This window comes from Ailuropoda melanoleuca, chromosome 8, assembly GCF_002007445.2.
Source record: "Ailuropoda melanoleuca isolate Jingjing chromosome 8, ASM200744v2, whole genome shotgun sequence".
In the NCBI taxonomy this organism is placed as follows: domain Eukaryota; kingdom Metazoa; phylum Chordata; class Mammalia; order Carnivora; family Ursidae; genus Ailuropoda; species Ailuropoda melanoleuca.
In genome coordinates this window covers 63,404,563-63,418,543 of record NC_048225.1, presented here as the reverse complement: position 1 = coordinate 63,418,543, position 13,981 = coordinate 63,404,563, and the positions used below count along the sequence as shown (strand labels likewise).

Sequence of the window (13,981 nt, the reverse complement as noted above, 5' to 3'; positions counted from 1 at the left end):
GAAATGGCCGTTGGCCATCAGCCTCGATATTGGGGGGGGACATAGGGAGCAGTGGAGACTGTGCTGAACTAGAGCACACGTCACCTACATGAAGGCAGAAGCCACCGTTAATGCCAACGGTTAGTCTTACAGAAGCATGGGCTCAGTGCTTTCCAAAGAAACCAGAAATCCAGATTCTCAGGTGTAATCTCTCAGTGTTTAAACATGAACTATTAGCTTTAAAAAAAAAAAAAAAAAAGGAACAATCTCAGGACACCAGTTTGCTACCTCTCCTTCGACGACTAAGAGCAGTCACTGGGAACAGAAGAACTGGCCTGGAAGCCAGGAACGCAAGGCTGTTAGACCTCGCCCTGACACCTGGGCAAGACACCTGGCCGTCGCCAGTCTCTGTCACTTTGTCCGAAAAGTTTAGAGGACCAAATTCCTTTTGATACTAAATTATTATACTGTATAGTTATGTAAGTTTTCGAACTGGTCCATTCCCACAAGAATAACCGGAAACATAATTAAAAGAGAAAACAAACACAAAAATAGATCACTGGACCACCGCAGGGTCTATTACACTGTCTAGACATGGCCCCGGTGGGGCCAAGCCCCTGGGTTAATAGAGCCACGGGAACGTGAGCCCTTACCTTGGGTTCCACCTCCTCTCTGAGAGCCACCTGCCCACTGGGGAATAGAAAGTGTGGCTGTCCTCCCATGGCTTTGCTGGGGAGCACCTCTCTATGAGGCAGCTAGCGTGGGTGTCCTGCACCTAAGCTCAGGGTTTCCAGGGGACTTTTGGAGTCAGCAAGCAAAGCTGACCAATGGGCTGTCGGGAGCTCCGACTCCCACGTCCTTAGGTCACGCTCAGCCTTCCTGCGATGGCACATGTACTTGCCACCCCAGGGCCGTCTGCACGACCCAGCCGTACTCCGAGCAGCCCTGGTTACTGAGCCCTCGGCCTGGCCCTGCGTGTGCCTGAGCGGACGGCTCATCCGGCGCCAAAGCACACAGGGTCTCGCACGAGGCACCTTTTCTTCAGGGCGCACGGGAAGGGAGTAAGAAAAGAGTAAGCTGGGCAACGATGAGAGGGGTAAACTAAGGGCCTTCCCAAAGGTTAAAAAGAGGCGAATTTCAGTCCAAGTAAGAGTATTCACATTCTTGTGGTTATATGAAGTGTGTGCGCCTTGGGCAAAACAAAGGCCCCAAGAAGAAGAGAAATTAAAATCTCGCAGCTCCTACACACGGGTCATCCTGAGGTTACAGACAGACCCACAGGCAGGCGGGCCCCAGGTGACGTGGGGCGGGGGGGATTCGGCACCGACCTTCGTAAGCGCCTCTGTGCATCAGCTGTGAACAACCGGGCCCTTCATTCTGCCACTGGCAGCTGCCAGCAAGTACCCAGTATGTTTCAGAGAAGGAATTACCTTTGACTCCAAAAACGGCCATGACCTTTCTCTCTACTTGTCTCTTAGAGGCATTTTCTCCGCCGCGCCCTGTGACCGCCCTGGCGTCAGGTCACCAGTGCTTGCTCTAAGTCACTTGTTGTTAGCCTGAGGCCTTTGTATTATCTGTTCCCTCTGCCTGCAATGCTCTTTACCCTGATCTTCGCAGGGGTGGTTGGCTGAACTCTCAGCCTCCAGGGCGCCCCTCAAACAGGCCCTCTCTGGCCCTCCGAGTATTTACCCATACACGGTGTGTCTCGTGACCCTGCTCTGCTCCTCTGCCTTGCGCTTCACACCACCTGATTTATTTCTGTTTGCTTCTGTCTCCCTTGCCTGCCTTCTCTCACTAGGATATGAGCTCCATGGAAATCAGCATTTTGTGTCTTGTCATGGAGTATTTCCAGCAGCTAGAACAGTGCCTTGCATACAAGTGTTCGGGGAGTATTAGTCGTATGAGCTCGGTGGAAATGAGCATTTTGCATTTCCAGCAGCTAGAACGGTGCCTTGCATACAGCAAGTGCTTGGGGAGTGTTAGTCGAAGGAACAAATAGATGGCTGGATGAAGGGAAGAAGGCCTTGAGTAGACAGACGGCTACGAGGTGCCTGTGGTGCGCTGGACATGCGGTGAGGAATAAACCCACACAGACTCGAGTCTAGCAGGGAAGGCAGACATTTATCCCATGCTTCTGGAACTGCATTGAGCTGTCAAGACGAGTGTAAGAACAATCTCTAAGGAAAGTGAAGGGCTGGCCAGATGGACAAAGAAGAGAAGAGGGGTGCTGGGGAAGGCACCCCATGGGAAGACAGCACAACGAGGCACCACATCTGGAAGCAGACCACGGGCTCCAGGAGCCCCCGGCGCAGGCAGGAGGGAGACAGGGCCTGGAAAGAGAGGCAAAGGCCAGTTCATAAGGAGCTGCCTAAATCTATCTCTGCACGTTGGATTTCAGCCCTCTGAGCAGTGGGAGCCATCCACGTATTTTTAAGGAGGGATGTGACATGATGGCTTTCTGTTAACAAAAATAATTCTGGTGGCAGCAAAGGCAACTAAGACAGAGCAAAACATGCAGGAGGTTATCGTCCAATCCAGGTGAAAACACATCCGGGATCGCAACTCCCAGCAGCAACAGAGAAGGAAAAGAGGAGACAGATGGAAAGCTGTTAAAAGGGTAGAATCAACAGAGCTTCATGACACACGAGATGTGGGAGGGGAGAGAAAGGACGAGGTTAAAGCAATCCCATCAGAATCAATGGTCTTGGGGCGCCTGGGTGGCACAGCGGTTAAGCGTCTGCCTTCGGCTCAGGGCGTGATCCCGGCGTTATGGTCGAGCCCCACATCAGGCTCCTCTGCTGTGAGCCTGCTTCTTCCTCTCCCACTCCCCCTGCTTGTGTTCCCTCTCTCGCTGGCTGTCTCTATCTCTGTCAAATAAATAAATAAAATCTAAAAAAAAAAAAAAAAAAAAAAGAATCAATGGTCTTGTGCGTGGGGCCTGTGAAGCCCTAAGGGCCTTCTGCACAGACGCGGCCCGTATGCCTGTGACCCTGGCCCAGCTGGGAAGCTTCGGTCCGGGCGCCACCACAGTGCACCTGCTTCATCAGTAAGTCTGGAGCAAAGTCCCTCTGATACGTGTGCATCGGACCTACCAGGCTGGTGATTTCTCTGTTCCTAAAGACACACGTGCTATGACTTGCACGCACAGCCGTGTTTGGAGCCACACGCTCATCCATCACCACAGACACATGACTATTGGTCTAAATATAGATGTGCCTGTCACCTCAGAGAAAGAACAGACCACAAGTCATGATTCCACTTACTCCAAGGAAATTTTCAGGTGATAAAATGAAAAAACAAATCAATGTAAGGTTTCCTAAGTCTGTAAATCTGATTGAATGGTCAAATTATGATGACCTCACCTGCTTTACTTCTCTTGACCTTAAACTGCTTAATTTAGCCCCCTTGAAAGCAGCCCCCGCCCCACCCCAAGCTATTTCTCACGGTCCTCCGGGAAATCTCACAGGGGCTCTCCGCCAGGCACGGTGCAGGCTCTTCACTCCACCCCTGCGCGCCTACTCCAGCCCCTATCTCCTGCTGCCACCAGAGCGGCCACATCCTGTCAACAGCACGGGCTCTGGGACCTGCCAGCTTGGCTTTGAATCCTGGCTTGGCCATCCGTGAGCTCTGAGACCTGGGGCAAGTTATCCAGCCTCTCTCTGCCTCAGTTTCCACCCTGGTAAAATAATGGGACAATACAAGGAGTTAATATTTATAAAGTAGTCAGAACAGTACCTAGCACATGGCAAGTGGCCAACAAGTGGAACCCGTTGTTCCTACCACCACTGCTGGCACTGGGGAAGCCGAGGCTAAGTCCCACCTCAAAGACCCAAAACGACAAGAGCTCTGCTGTGAGGTAAGGGACAATACCCTCCTGTTGTAACACGCTACCCAAGAGATTACACCCAGTGTTTTCTGAAATTATCACTAAAGGAGTTATTTACTAACAAAACAGAAGAACATATGGGAGGGGGGGAAAAGGGGGGGGTGGAAACAAACCATAAGAGAAAGAGAACAAACTGAGGGGTGATAGAGGGCGGTGGGTGGGGGATGGGCCAGATGGGATGGAAATTACGGAGGACACCTGTTGTGATGAGCACTGGGTGTCATCATATATAAGTGATGAATCACTGAATTAATTCTACTCCTGAAACCAATATTACACTATATGTTAACTAACTGGAATTTAAATAAAATTTTGAAAAAAATTAATAAAAATAAAAGAGTTCTTTCCATTTTTTACCTGCAGCCCTCCCTTCTCCACAGTGTCCTCCCAGGACTAAGATATGAGTTGTGGACACCCAGGCTGGAAGACAAATGAGTGACAGACACCACACGGTCTCCCTCCCTCGGGGAAGGGCTTTGTTACAGGGTCAAGTAGGTCCAGCCTGGCTCCCATTCCCTTAAGATGGATTCTTCCCAGGAGAATCCTTCGTTCCTCACCTAAATAGATTTCTGGAGCCACCCTCTTCCCAATTCTTCCAAAGGGAGAGTTTGAGTCTGATCCTTCTAAAGAATGAAAGACCAGTTGTATTGTTAAATTATTTGTAAGTGGAAAGCAAGAATAAGCTGTCAAAACATGCTAGGTTCAAGACTAAAAAATAGTTCTGATATAGGACTTTGAATTTATCTTTGATGATGAACTACCTGTCAATAATCTTAACATTAGAACAAGGAGAGGAAAACAAAATTTTAAACATGATAGCACTTCCATTAGCATTAAAAAAAAATCCAACACATAGGAATAAATCTGATAAAAGACGTGCAAGACTTCTCCAGAGAATACAGAGAATCCAGAAACGTTGTGAAGAAAAACTTAGGAAGACCTGTATTAATGGGAAAGCATGCCATTCCTAGGCACAAAGATACAATATAAAGATATTTGTTTTCCCCAAGTTGATCAACAGATTTTATTCAATTCCAGTCAAAAACTCAGCAAATTTTTATGGAAACTGACAAGATGACTCCATTTTTTCTATAAAATGCAAAGGGCCAGAAGAGCCAAAGCGATCTTGAGGAAGAAAAACACAGTTGAAAGATTTACACTACCAGATGGCAAAACTTATAAAATTACAGCAATTAAGTCAGTGTGGTATTAGCAGAAACATTTGTCAGCAAAAGCATAAAGATACATGAATGGACCAATAAAACAAAGAGGGTTTAGAAACAGACCCACACATGTACAGACCTCTAATTTTTGATAATGACACCACACTGCACAGGAGAGAGGAAGGAATGGTCTTTTCAAAATGGTGCTGGGCAATCTGGATATAAACATGGAAAAACAAATGAGCCTTGACCCCTACCTCATACCAGTCCCAAAACTAAATTTTAGGGGTGCCTGGCTGGCTCAGTCGGAAGGGCATGTGACTCTTGGTCTCGGGGTTGTGAGTTCAAGCCTCCCATTGGGTCTTGAGATTACTTAAATAAATAAGCTTTAAAAAACCCTAAATTCTAGGAGGACTGTAGACATACCCTGGAAAGGCAAGACATTGAAACTTCCAGAGGATATCTTAGGAGAGCATCTTCATGCCCTTGAGGACAGGGAATGACTTCTAAAGTAGGACACGAAAAGCACAAACCATAAAGGGAACAATTGATGAATTAGATTTCATTAAGAACTTCTGCTCATCAAGACACCATTAAGAGAGCAAAAGCAAACCACACAGTGGGAGAAGAAATCTGCAGCACATGTATCCAACAAAGCACTCATATTCAGGATACATAAAGAATTCCACAAATCAATAAGAAAAAGGAAACACAATTTTAAAAGGAGGGAGAAGCAAAAGACTTGAAAAGGCACTTCATAAAAAAGAATATCCCAATGCCCCCCCACTAAAAAATATTTTAAAAGGGCTCAATGTGATTAGTCATCAGAAAAATGCAAATTAAAACTACAGTAAGATGCCGTTGAGGTCTGGGCAATGTTCTATTTCATGACATGGGTGGTGGTCTCACAGGAAATAAGTCACTGAGTTGTACACATACGGATTTGTGCACTCTTCTCTGTTTATTATACTTTCATAACAATGTTTCCTAAAAAAAGAGATTTGAGAAATGTATCAGCCAAATTTAATGTGTAGAACTTATTGGATTTTGCTTCACACAAGCCCGATGTTAAAAAAGAATTTGTGAGTATGGTGACTAACATATCATAATAAAAAAATTTAAAAAAAAAGAATTTGTGAGACTTTGGTCATTAACTGCATATTTGATAAGTAATAATTGTTCAGGTGAGATGATGGTTTTGCATCAATGTTTTCGATAAGAGTTCTTATCATTTAGAGCTACGTACTGAAGTATAAATACATACATTATAAATAAAATAATATCTTGGATTTGTTTCAAAATAATCTGAAGAGGGAGGATGGTACAAGAATAGAGTTGATGGCTGGCGTAGCTGGACAGTGGGTACGTGGGGATCGCTATACAGCTGACCTGTGAACAACATGGGGGTTGGGGGCACTGACTCCCCCCCAGTCAAGAAACCATGTATAACCTCTGACTCCCCCAAAGCTTAACTGCTAATCACTTACAGTTCACCGGAAGCCTTACCTAGAACATAAATAGTCGATGGACACATATTTTGTATGTTACATATATTATGCATTGAATTCTTACAATGAAGTAAGCTGGAGAAAAGAAAATGCTATTAAAAAAATCATAAGGAAGAGAAAATGCATTTACAGGACTGTGATCAATTTATCGAAAAAAATCCGCATTTAAGTGGACTTGCACAGTTCAAGGGTCTTAAACATACTTTTGTGTATGTTTAAAATCTTGTTTAATAACACCTTTTTTAAAGCTATAGCAGAGCCAAGGTGTTATGCTTTGGGGCTGTGACTCCTCTCTTCCACCCCTCCCCAACTGAATCAAATATTATGTAGTGTCAAGGGAAACCATCAACATTGAACCCTTAAGGCTACCAGGACCTCAACAAGTCGTCTTGGCCGTTCCCGTCTTATCAAGCAGAGTATCTGAAACAGGACACACACCTCATCTGCACACTGAGCAGCACAGAAAACAGAGTACCTACTCTCAGAGCAGCAGATAAATAGGAAATTTTACTAGGGACTTAGATATGAAGGAGCAATCATTGATCCACACCCTCTGGGGGTATGCCAATGAAAGGGCTCTACACGGCCCGGGCCCTCCCTGGAAGAGCAGACCCCTAACGGAAGCTCCCACAGCCTGCCCAAGCTAACCCTATCTGTCTGTCCCTAGATACTGACGCTGTGCTGTCCAGCCTCATCTCAGTGAGAGGTCTCTGGCTCCCTTAGCCCACCGACAGCTGGAGCTGCTGGTGGAGTATTTAGCTGTGAATTCCTGCATAAAATAAGTCTGGCCCTTTCTTACTCCAGGATCCTGTACTCATATGGGCTTTCAGTCTAGAAGCCCTCATGAGACAGCCACGAGTGAGGAGCAGTTGCAGAAATAACCTGGCTGGGGCCTCCTGACCCAGTGTGTCTCCCAAGAAGCCCTCCAGGTCTGGAGCTTGCCTCATTCACTCACCACTTCCCAGTGAAGCCACTCCGTGGAGAAGCATATCTCCAGGTTGCACCTAGCAAAACAAGGCATTTCAACAAGGACTTCTCGGAGAGACAAGGTGGTTCTCTGATCCTTGCGGTGGCTGGATGTCCTGGTTGTCCTGGAGGAAGGACAACCTTTCGCTGCCCTCCCTCCAGGTGCACTTACCTATAACCAGGCTAATGAAACAGTAAAGGTTTCACGAGCAGGGAACAAGGATTCACACCCACTAAAAGGGCAAGGGTAAAAAATTAATTTATAGGACTTGCTCCATTTCTTCTTCTGACCCCTAGGATCTTCAACAGTGGGCACTTTTCAGACTAACACCAGGCCTCTCTGAATAGCGGAGGGGTCGAGCACACAGCGCTGAAGCCTGTGCACACATCTCCCCTGCACACCAGCCACGTGATCTCTAATGTCCTACGCTTCAGTATGTCACCTGTGAAATGCAGGTAACAGTACACACAAGGTTGTTGAGATTAAAATAGTACAGTATGTGTACAGCATTTAGAACAATGCCCGGTGTTGGCCCTTAGCATTACTCTAGGACTACAGAAGCCCTGCCTCGGACCCATGCTACCACCAGAAAGAAAGAATGGGAAGGGTGGGCTCTAAGAAACCAAAGGGAACGGAACAGTGTTGCTGAAACTCTGTGGCTAAACCCTTCAAACACATCCAGCTCTAGCTATTACCATATTTCCCACAGAACAGTATTTGTCAATAATTTGGGGATAAGGAAAAAATATTCTGATAAGAGGTCAGAGGTGTTGCAGGAAAGTGGACATCCTTATATTTCAGAAATGCATACAGAAAGGCCGCTCCTCTGTACGAGGATACAAACCCTACTCACACTCAAGGGACCAGCAAGCCCCTCAACTGCCAGGCTTTCCTTTTTTTTTTTTACATATTTTATTTATTTGAGAGAGAGAGAGTGAGCATGAGCAGGGGAGGGGCCAAGGGAGAGAGGCAAGCAGGCTCCCCGCTGAGTGAAGAGCCCAACATGGGGCTCGATCTCACGACCCTGAGATCATGACCTGAGCCAAAATCAAGAGTCAGATGCCTAACTGACTGAGCCCCCCCAAGTGCCCCTCAACTGCTAGTCTTGATTTAGCCTAGCGTGGCTCTACGCACCACAAAAAAAAGCTAAGAGCTACCATTTTGCTCTTTTGTTGTTAATGACTGGCACCCATGGGCTCATTCAAGCAAGTTTTTTTCTTAAAAATTGAGGCTATTATAATGCTTCACATTTGCCTATACATTTAGTATTATTTAAAAAGGAGCATGATTTCTAAATAAAAATAATTAACTGAAGAGGTCCAGAGAATTAAAATATTAAAATTTTTTTTAAAGATTTTATTTATTTATTCGACGGAGATAGAGACAGCCAGCGAGAAAGGGAGCACAAGCAGGGGGAGTGGGAGAGGAAGAGGCAGGCTCACAGCAGAGGAGCCTGATGTGGGGCTCGATCCCACAACGCCGGGATCACACCCTGAGCCGAAGGCAGAAGCTCAACCGCTGTGCCACCCAGGCGCCCCTAAAATATTAAAATTTTTAATTTTTTAAAAGTGTAGCCATTAGACCATTAATTCTATATGCCCTGTGCATACATTCTGAAAACAGATTTTCTCATAATTAGAACTTCTTTCTTGTTAACGCTCATAATTGTGTTTCACCGTTGACTATTCTTTGTGATCATCATAATGCCAGAGGAGTGAACAGCATATATGAAACTGAGAATGAGGAAGGCTGCCCAAAGGGCCTGTTGTCTACCATGCAGACTCAAGGGGCTATTAATTATTTAGCTACTTTTCAAAGTTAATAAATAGGAATGTCTTTTTGCCCTTTATTCCCCAGATGAATTTAACCAAGTGAGAAAGAGGGTGTGTGTGTGCAGAGTGAGCAGTCTGAGGACACAGGGAGTAGAGGTAATGAAAAGGAGATTTAAATATATATATATGTATTTAATGTCAATTAAATATGCACAACACTGCTTTATGTGGCATGTTTTTATTAGGACTAAATTCTCACGATGGTTTCGATGGTTTTTGAGTGTACTTTGAAAAACATGAGCACTTTAAAAACGTAACATTAATACAAAAAAAGAAAGCAAAATTAAAATGACACTTGAAAAAAATACTTAGCGTTAGAAAATGCAAACACCGAACGAAGTATCAAAGGGAAAAAATAGCCCCCTTCTCACCACTGGAGTCCTTCCCCCCAAAGCTTTCTGCTTTTCTGTCCTACCAGAAAAATAACGTATGCATGTACATTGATTTATTTACTAAAAGGAATCTTATCATGCAGTTTTGTGATGTGTGTTTTTTACTTAATCATGTTATCTTTTCTTTTATAGATTTTATTCATTTATTTGAGAAAGGGAGCGCAGGTGCATGTGAGTGAGGTGAACAGAGGGAGAGGGAGAAGCAGACTCCCCGCTGAGCAAGGAGCCTGATGTGGGGCTTGATCCCAGGACCCTGAGATCATGACCTGAGAAGAAGGCAGATGCCTAACGGACTGAGCCACCCAGGCATCCCCTTAATAATGGATCTTGATGCTGTTTCCAGATCAGCACTGGCCCCTGCCACATTTTTCTGCTTTTACACACAGCACTTCAGGGAAGATCTTTGCACACGAAGCTCAGCGTCCTATGTGGTGTCGCAGTGTGGCCTGCCACCAAAGGGAGGGTCGCAAGCACAAGCTACTCCAGTCTATCGCAGGTGCGTGCTTGGAAAAGGACAATCTAGACCCCTTGGTTCCCTTCAGTTCCTTCAGAAAATCTCCTGAGACACTGATGTACAGCCACTGGGTCTCAGCAACAGCTTGAGAAAGGGCTGCTTGCAGCTGAGGAAGGCGAACACTGCTCTCTGTTCACTTCTGAGAGGAAGGGTTCCTGTGGCAAAGAAGGAGTTCTGTCTTTGCATTTAGATCAACCTGCTGTCACCCCATCCACTGGCAGGTGTGTACTGACGGCTCGTGGCAGGGATGAAAGGTTTGCAGACAGGGGAGCAGACGCGGCGCCGGAGATACATGCATGGGACAGTGGGTACGAATGCCAGCTTATTCCGCAGGTACTGGAAGCTCCCCGCTCCCGAAGACCAACAGGAAGCACGACATTCAGAGCTGTCTGCCTCGGGGTCCACAGGAACACAGTCATGTGTCCGAGTCAGGGTTAAAAAAAATGACCACAGAATCCATGGCTCAGAAATATTAACAACAACAAAGCCATCTTACATCTTTGCACTCAGTTGCCTCAAATCCTTTTTGCAATGACGGAGGAGTTAAACTCTATTTTGAAATCTTTCGATGGAGCATTTTTCCAATATCTATTTGTTCTCTCATCTGACACCCACACCAATTCAGCAGGTAGGCGGGTGTCACTTTCTGCACCTACCGGATGGCATGTGTGCAGGGTAGGGATGTTGAACGACTCACCCAAGGTCAGTGGGCCAAGTGTTCTGACTCCGAGCACTGTGCTCCTTCCTGGATTCTCCCTGGCCCCCCCAAGTCCAGGGCCAGCTCGCCAATTTCAGAACCATCAACAAAGAAGAGCCAGGACAGAAGGTAGAGATAGACATATGCCCTCCCCAGGAATATCCGAGATCATGAAAACTACCTTTTCCTAACAAAAATTTAATGAATTGAGTAATACTGATGTTGCTAAGTACGAGGCTGAGATACCAAACTCACACTATAACAGAACAAGAGTCTTTACTAGTTTCACAAAGACTTTTGTGAAAGGGAACCTGGCTGGCTCAGTCAGTAGAGCCTGCGATGCTTGATCGTGGGGTTGCGAGATCAAGCCCCATGCTGAGTGTACAGATCATTTAAAAAATCTTAAAAAGAAAGACTTTTCTGGAGCACCAGGATGGCTCAGTCAGTTAAGTGTCTGCTTTCGGCTCAAGTTATGACCACAGGGTCCTGGGATCCAGCCCCGTGTCAGGCTCCCTGCTCAGTGGCGAGTCTGCTTCTCCCTCTCCATCTGCCCCTCCTCCTCACCCCCTCACTTGTGTGCGCTCTCTCTCTCTCTCTCAAATAATTTTTTTTAAAAAGACTTTTGTGAAAATGTGGTTTTATGTTTTATTATAAACACACATAGTACCTCAGCTTTTTTTAAATCCAGTAGCTGTTTAGTTTTCCCAGTTAGACACTGCCTTGGACAGTACTAGTAATTTGCATTCCAGTATCTAACATCTATGTCTTGTCCTTTTGTTAGTCAGGGCTGTCCTAGATAAGTGTTTCTTAAACTTTTTTGAGAATGTCCTAAAGAAGAAATAAATTTTACTTTGTGAAGCATAGATATGTATCTGTCAGTGAAACAAAACTTTCACAAAATCATAATTACCTTTCCTATGGGTGTTTTACTTGGATATTTCCTATGCTTCTATACCTTTGGGGACAGAGGTCTAGAAAGGCTCCTCTCTGCTGACTTGAAGAAGGGGTCTTAGTAAATTAGCAAAGATTATGAACAGCCTTCAGAATTGAAGGCCTACGTAAGTGATACTCACCCCGAGGGCCAGGAGGCTGAAGTCAGGCAAGGCTCCCCTGATGAGGCCCCAAAACGAGCCGAATCTTGAAAGATGAACTGGAATCAGAAAGGTAGAGACTCAAAAGATGAAATGAATCCAGCACATGTGGGGGACAGTCATGAGGGGCTCATAAAGGGAGTGGTAAGGGATAAAGTCAAAAAGAAAGCCTGAGGTCAGTTTGCAGAGAGCAAGGCAGACTCTGGATTTCATCCTGCAGGTAATAATACTGTGACTGATGGTCTCTGATTGTGCAGAGTGCAATTCCAGAACATCTACAAATGGACTTGAAACCGGCTCTTAAAACACCCAGAGCTCAGACACCAGGTTCTCCAGCGCTATTTCAGCATGGACCTCATAAAATTCAGAATTCTAACAAGAGCAGTCTGGATCACATAAAAAAAATAGAAAAGCTGCGATATACATATTAAGTTTAGACAACTGAGCCATTTCTGTTTCTTTTCGTCCTTTTACTTTTGTTAATGAAGTGTGGGTCTCACCTGCAGCAACCACTGAGTATTTCCTTTATGAAAGCTATACACTTTGAGAAGCTTGTCTTCAATACTGTTATGAGCCTAACCAATAAGTAACTTTGCAAAAATTAAATTTTGTATCAGCAATAACACTTTTAATAATAAGATTGTAAAGCGCAGACACACAGGGACCTCTGAAGGTGTCCAGCATCCAGTAATTCAGGCTCTGCTGGACACGATGACAGTGCCCTCTGATCCTCACCTGGCACTCCGTCTGTCTCAGGAGAATAAAAACATCCAGCGTGAGTCACCTTGCAATTATACCGCCACCTGGAAGCATATTTAAGAGATGAGAACTACAAAGCTGAGTCTCTGGATTGGACTTCCTCTCCCTTCTTCCCGTCTGAGGGCCCATAGAGCTCAGGATTCTTTCACTAATTTCTCTATAAGCATCATTTTTTATCATTTTTCTGAATTTGAAAGGGACCATCTCCCAAGGCCTCTCTAAAGTTACCTTGAGTTATTAAGACTGCAAATTTCAGAGATAGAAGGTGCATCAGTTGAACCTATGGTTTTTTTCCACAGGGAAACTACTTCAGAGCAAGATTTTTTTAATTTCTGAGAAAATGTTTGTACACAGGTGTACACGCCACCAGCCACACACGCGTGTCCACTATAGTCTGGGGTAATGCAGACCCTTCACTGATGGTCAGGGTTCAGCCCAGTCTTTGTTGCTGCATTTCTGCATGCACACAAATTGGCACGTCACAGTGACACGGAACCCTCACGTTTCACCTAAAAATGTCAAGCCTGGATCTCAAGCAGAGTCTAAACCCTGCTCGGGGGGCGCCTGGGTGGCATAGCGGTTGGGCGTCTGCCTTTGGCTCAGGGCGTGATCCCGGCGTTACGGGATCGTGCCCCACATCGGGCTCCTCCGCTGTGAGCCTGCTTCTTCCTCTCCCACTCCCCCTGCTTGTGTTCCCTCTCTCGCTGGCTGTCTCTATCTCTGTCAAATAAATAATTAAAAAAAAAAAAATCTTTAAACCCTGCTCGGGATGCACGTTCGGCGGAGGCGGCTGAAAGGGAGAAGGGCTGCCCCGGGGCAAGTGCCCGCGGGCTCCGTCTCCTGGGGACCTGGCGTCCGCGCACATCCCGCTCTCCCGCAGCAGCCCACCTCCCCTGGGAGGGCGCGGGCTCCTGTCCACCCACCGCCCCAGGCCCCGGGCGGCGGCCCGGGCGCGACGGCGGGCCGCCGCTCGGAAATTCGGGTTTCACCACACAAAGACGAGGAGGTTGTTCACCCCGGTTTCGGTCCGGGTGACCGCTGGGTGAGCCGCCGGGGCCGCCCGCCCTGTGCCTCCACTTCCGAGTCACGACGCCCCGTCGCCCCCGACTCCCCAGACCCCGGCCCCGACCCGCTAGACCGCGACCCCGACCTGCCCTGCGCGGATCCCGACCTGCCCAGACCCCGGCCCCGAC

General features: G+C 46.4%; 1 protein-coding gene across 13 annotated transcripts in view; it reads right to left on the bottom strand.

Moving 5' to 3' along the window:
• The window catches only part of CNIH3 (cornichon family AMPA receptor auxiliary protein 3), a 205,553-nt gene extending 191,629 nt beyond the window's left edge, over positions 1 to 13,924 (bottom strand). For 3 of the 13 annotated variants that reach the window (XR_002143336.2, XR_004627202.1, XR_002143338.2), the window contains exons 1-3: positions 12,765 to 13,924; positions 12,012 to 12,088; positions 3,444 to 3,655 (exon numbers count right to left, since the gene is read on the bottom strand). The gene's annotated coding sequence lies outside the window, so the exon portion shown is untranslated. Of the gene's footprint in view, positions 1 to 3,443; positions 3,656 to 5,249; positions 7,541 to 8,988; positions 9,041 to 9,497; positions 10,631 to 12,011; positions 12,089 to 12,764 lie in introns of those variants that run through there. The other 10 variants (XR_004627201.1, XR_004627207.1, XR_004627206.1 and 7 more) reach the window with 8 other exon arrangements.
• Between the last annotated feature and the right edge of the window lie 57 nt (positions 13,925 to 13,981).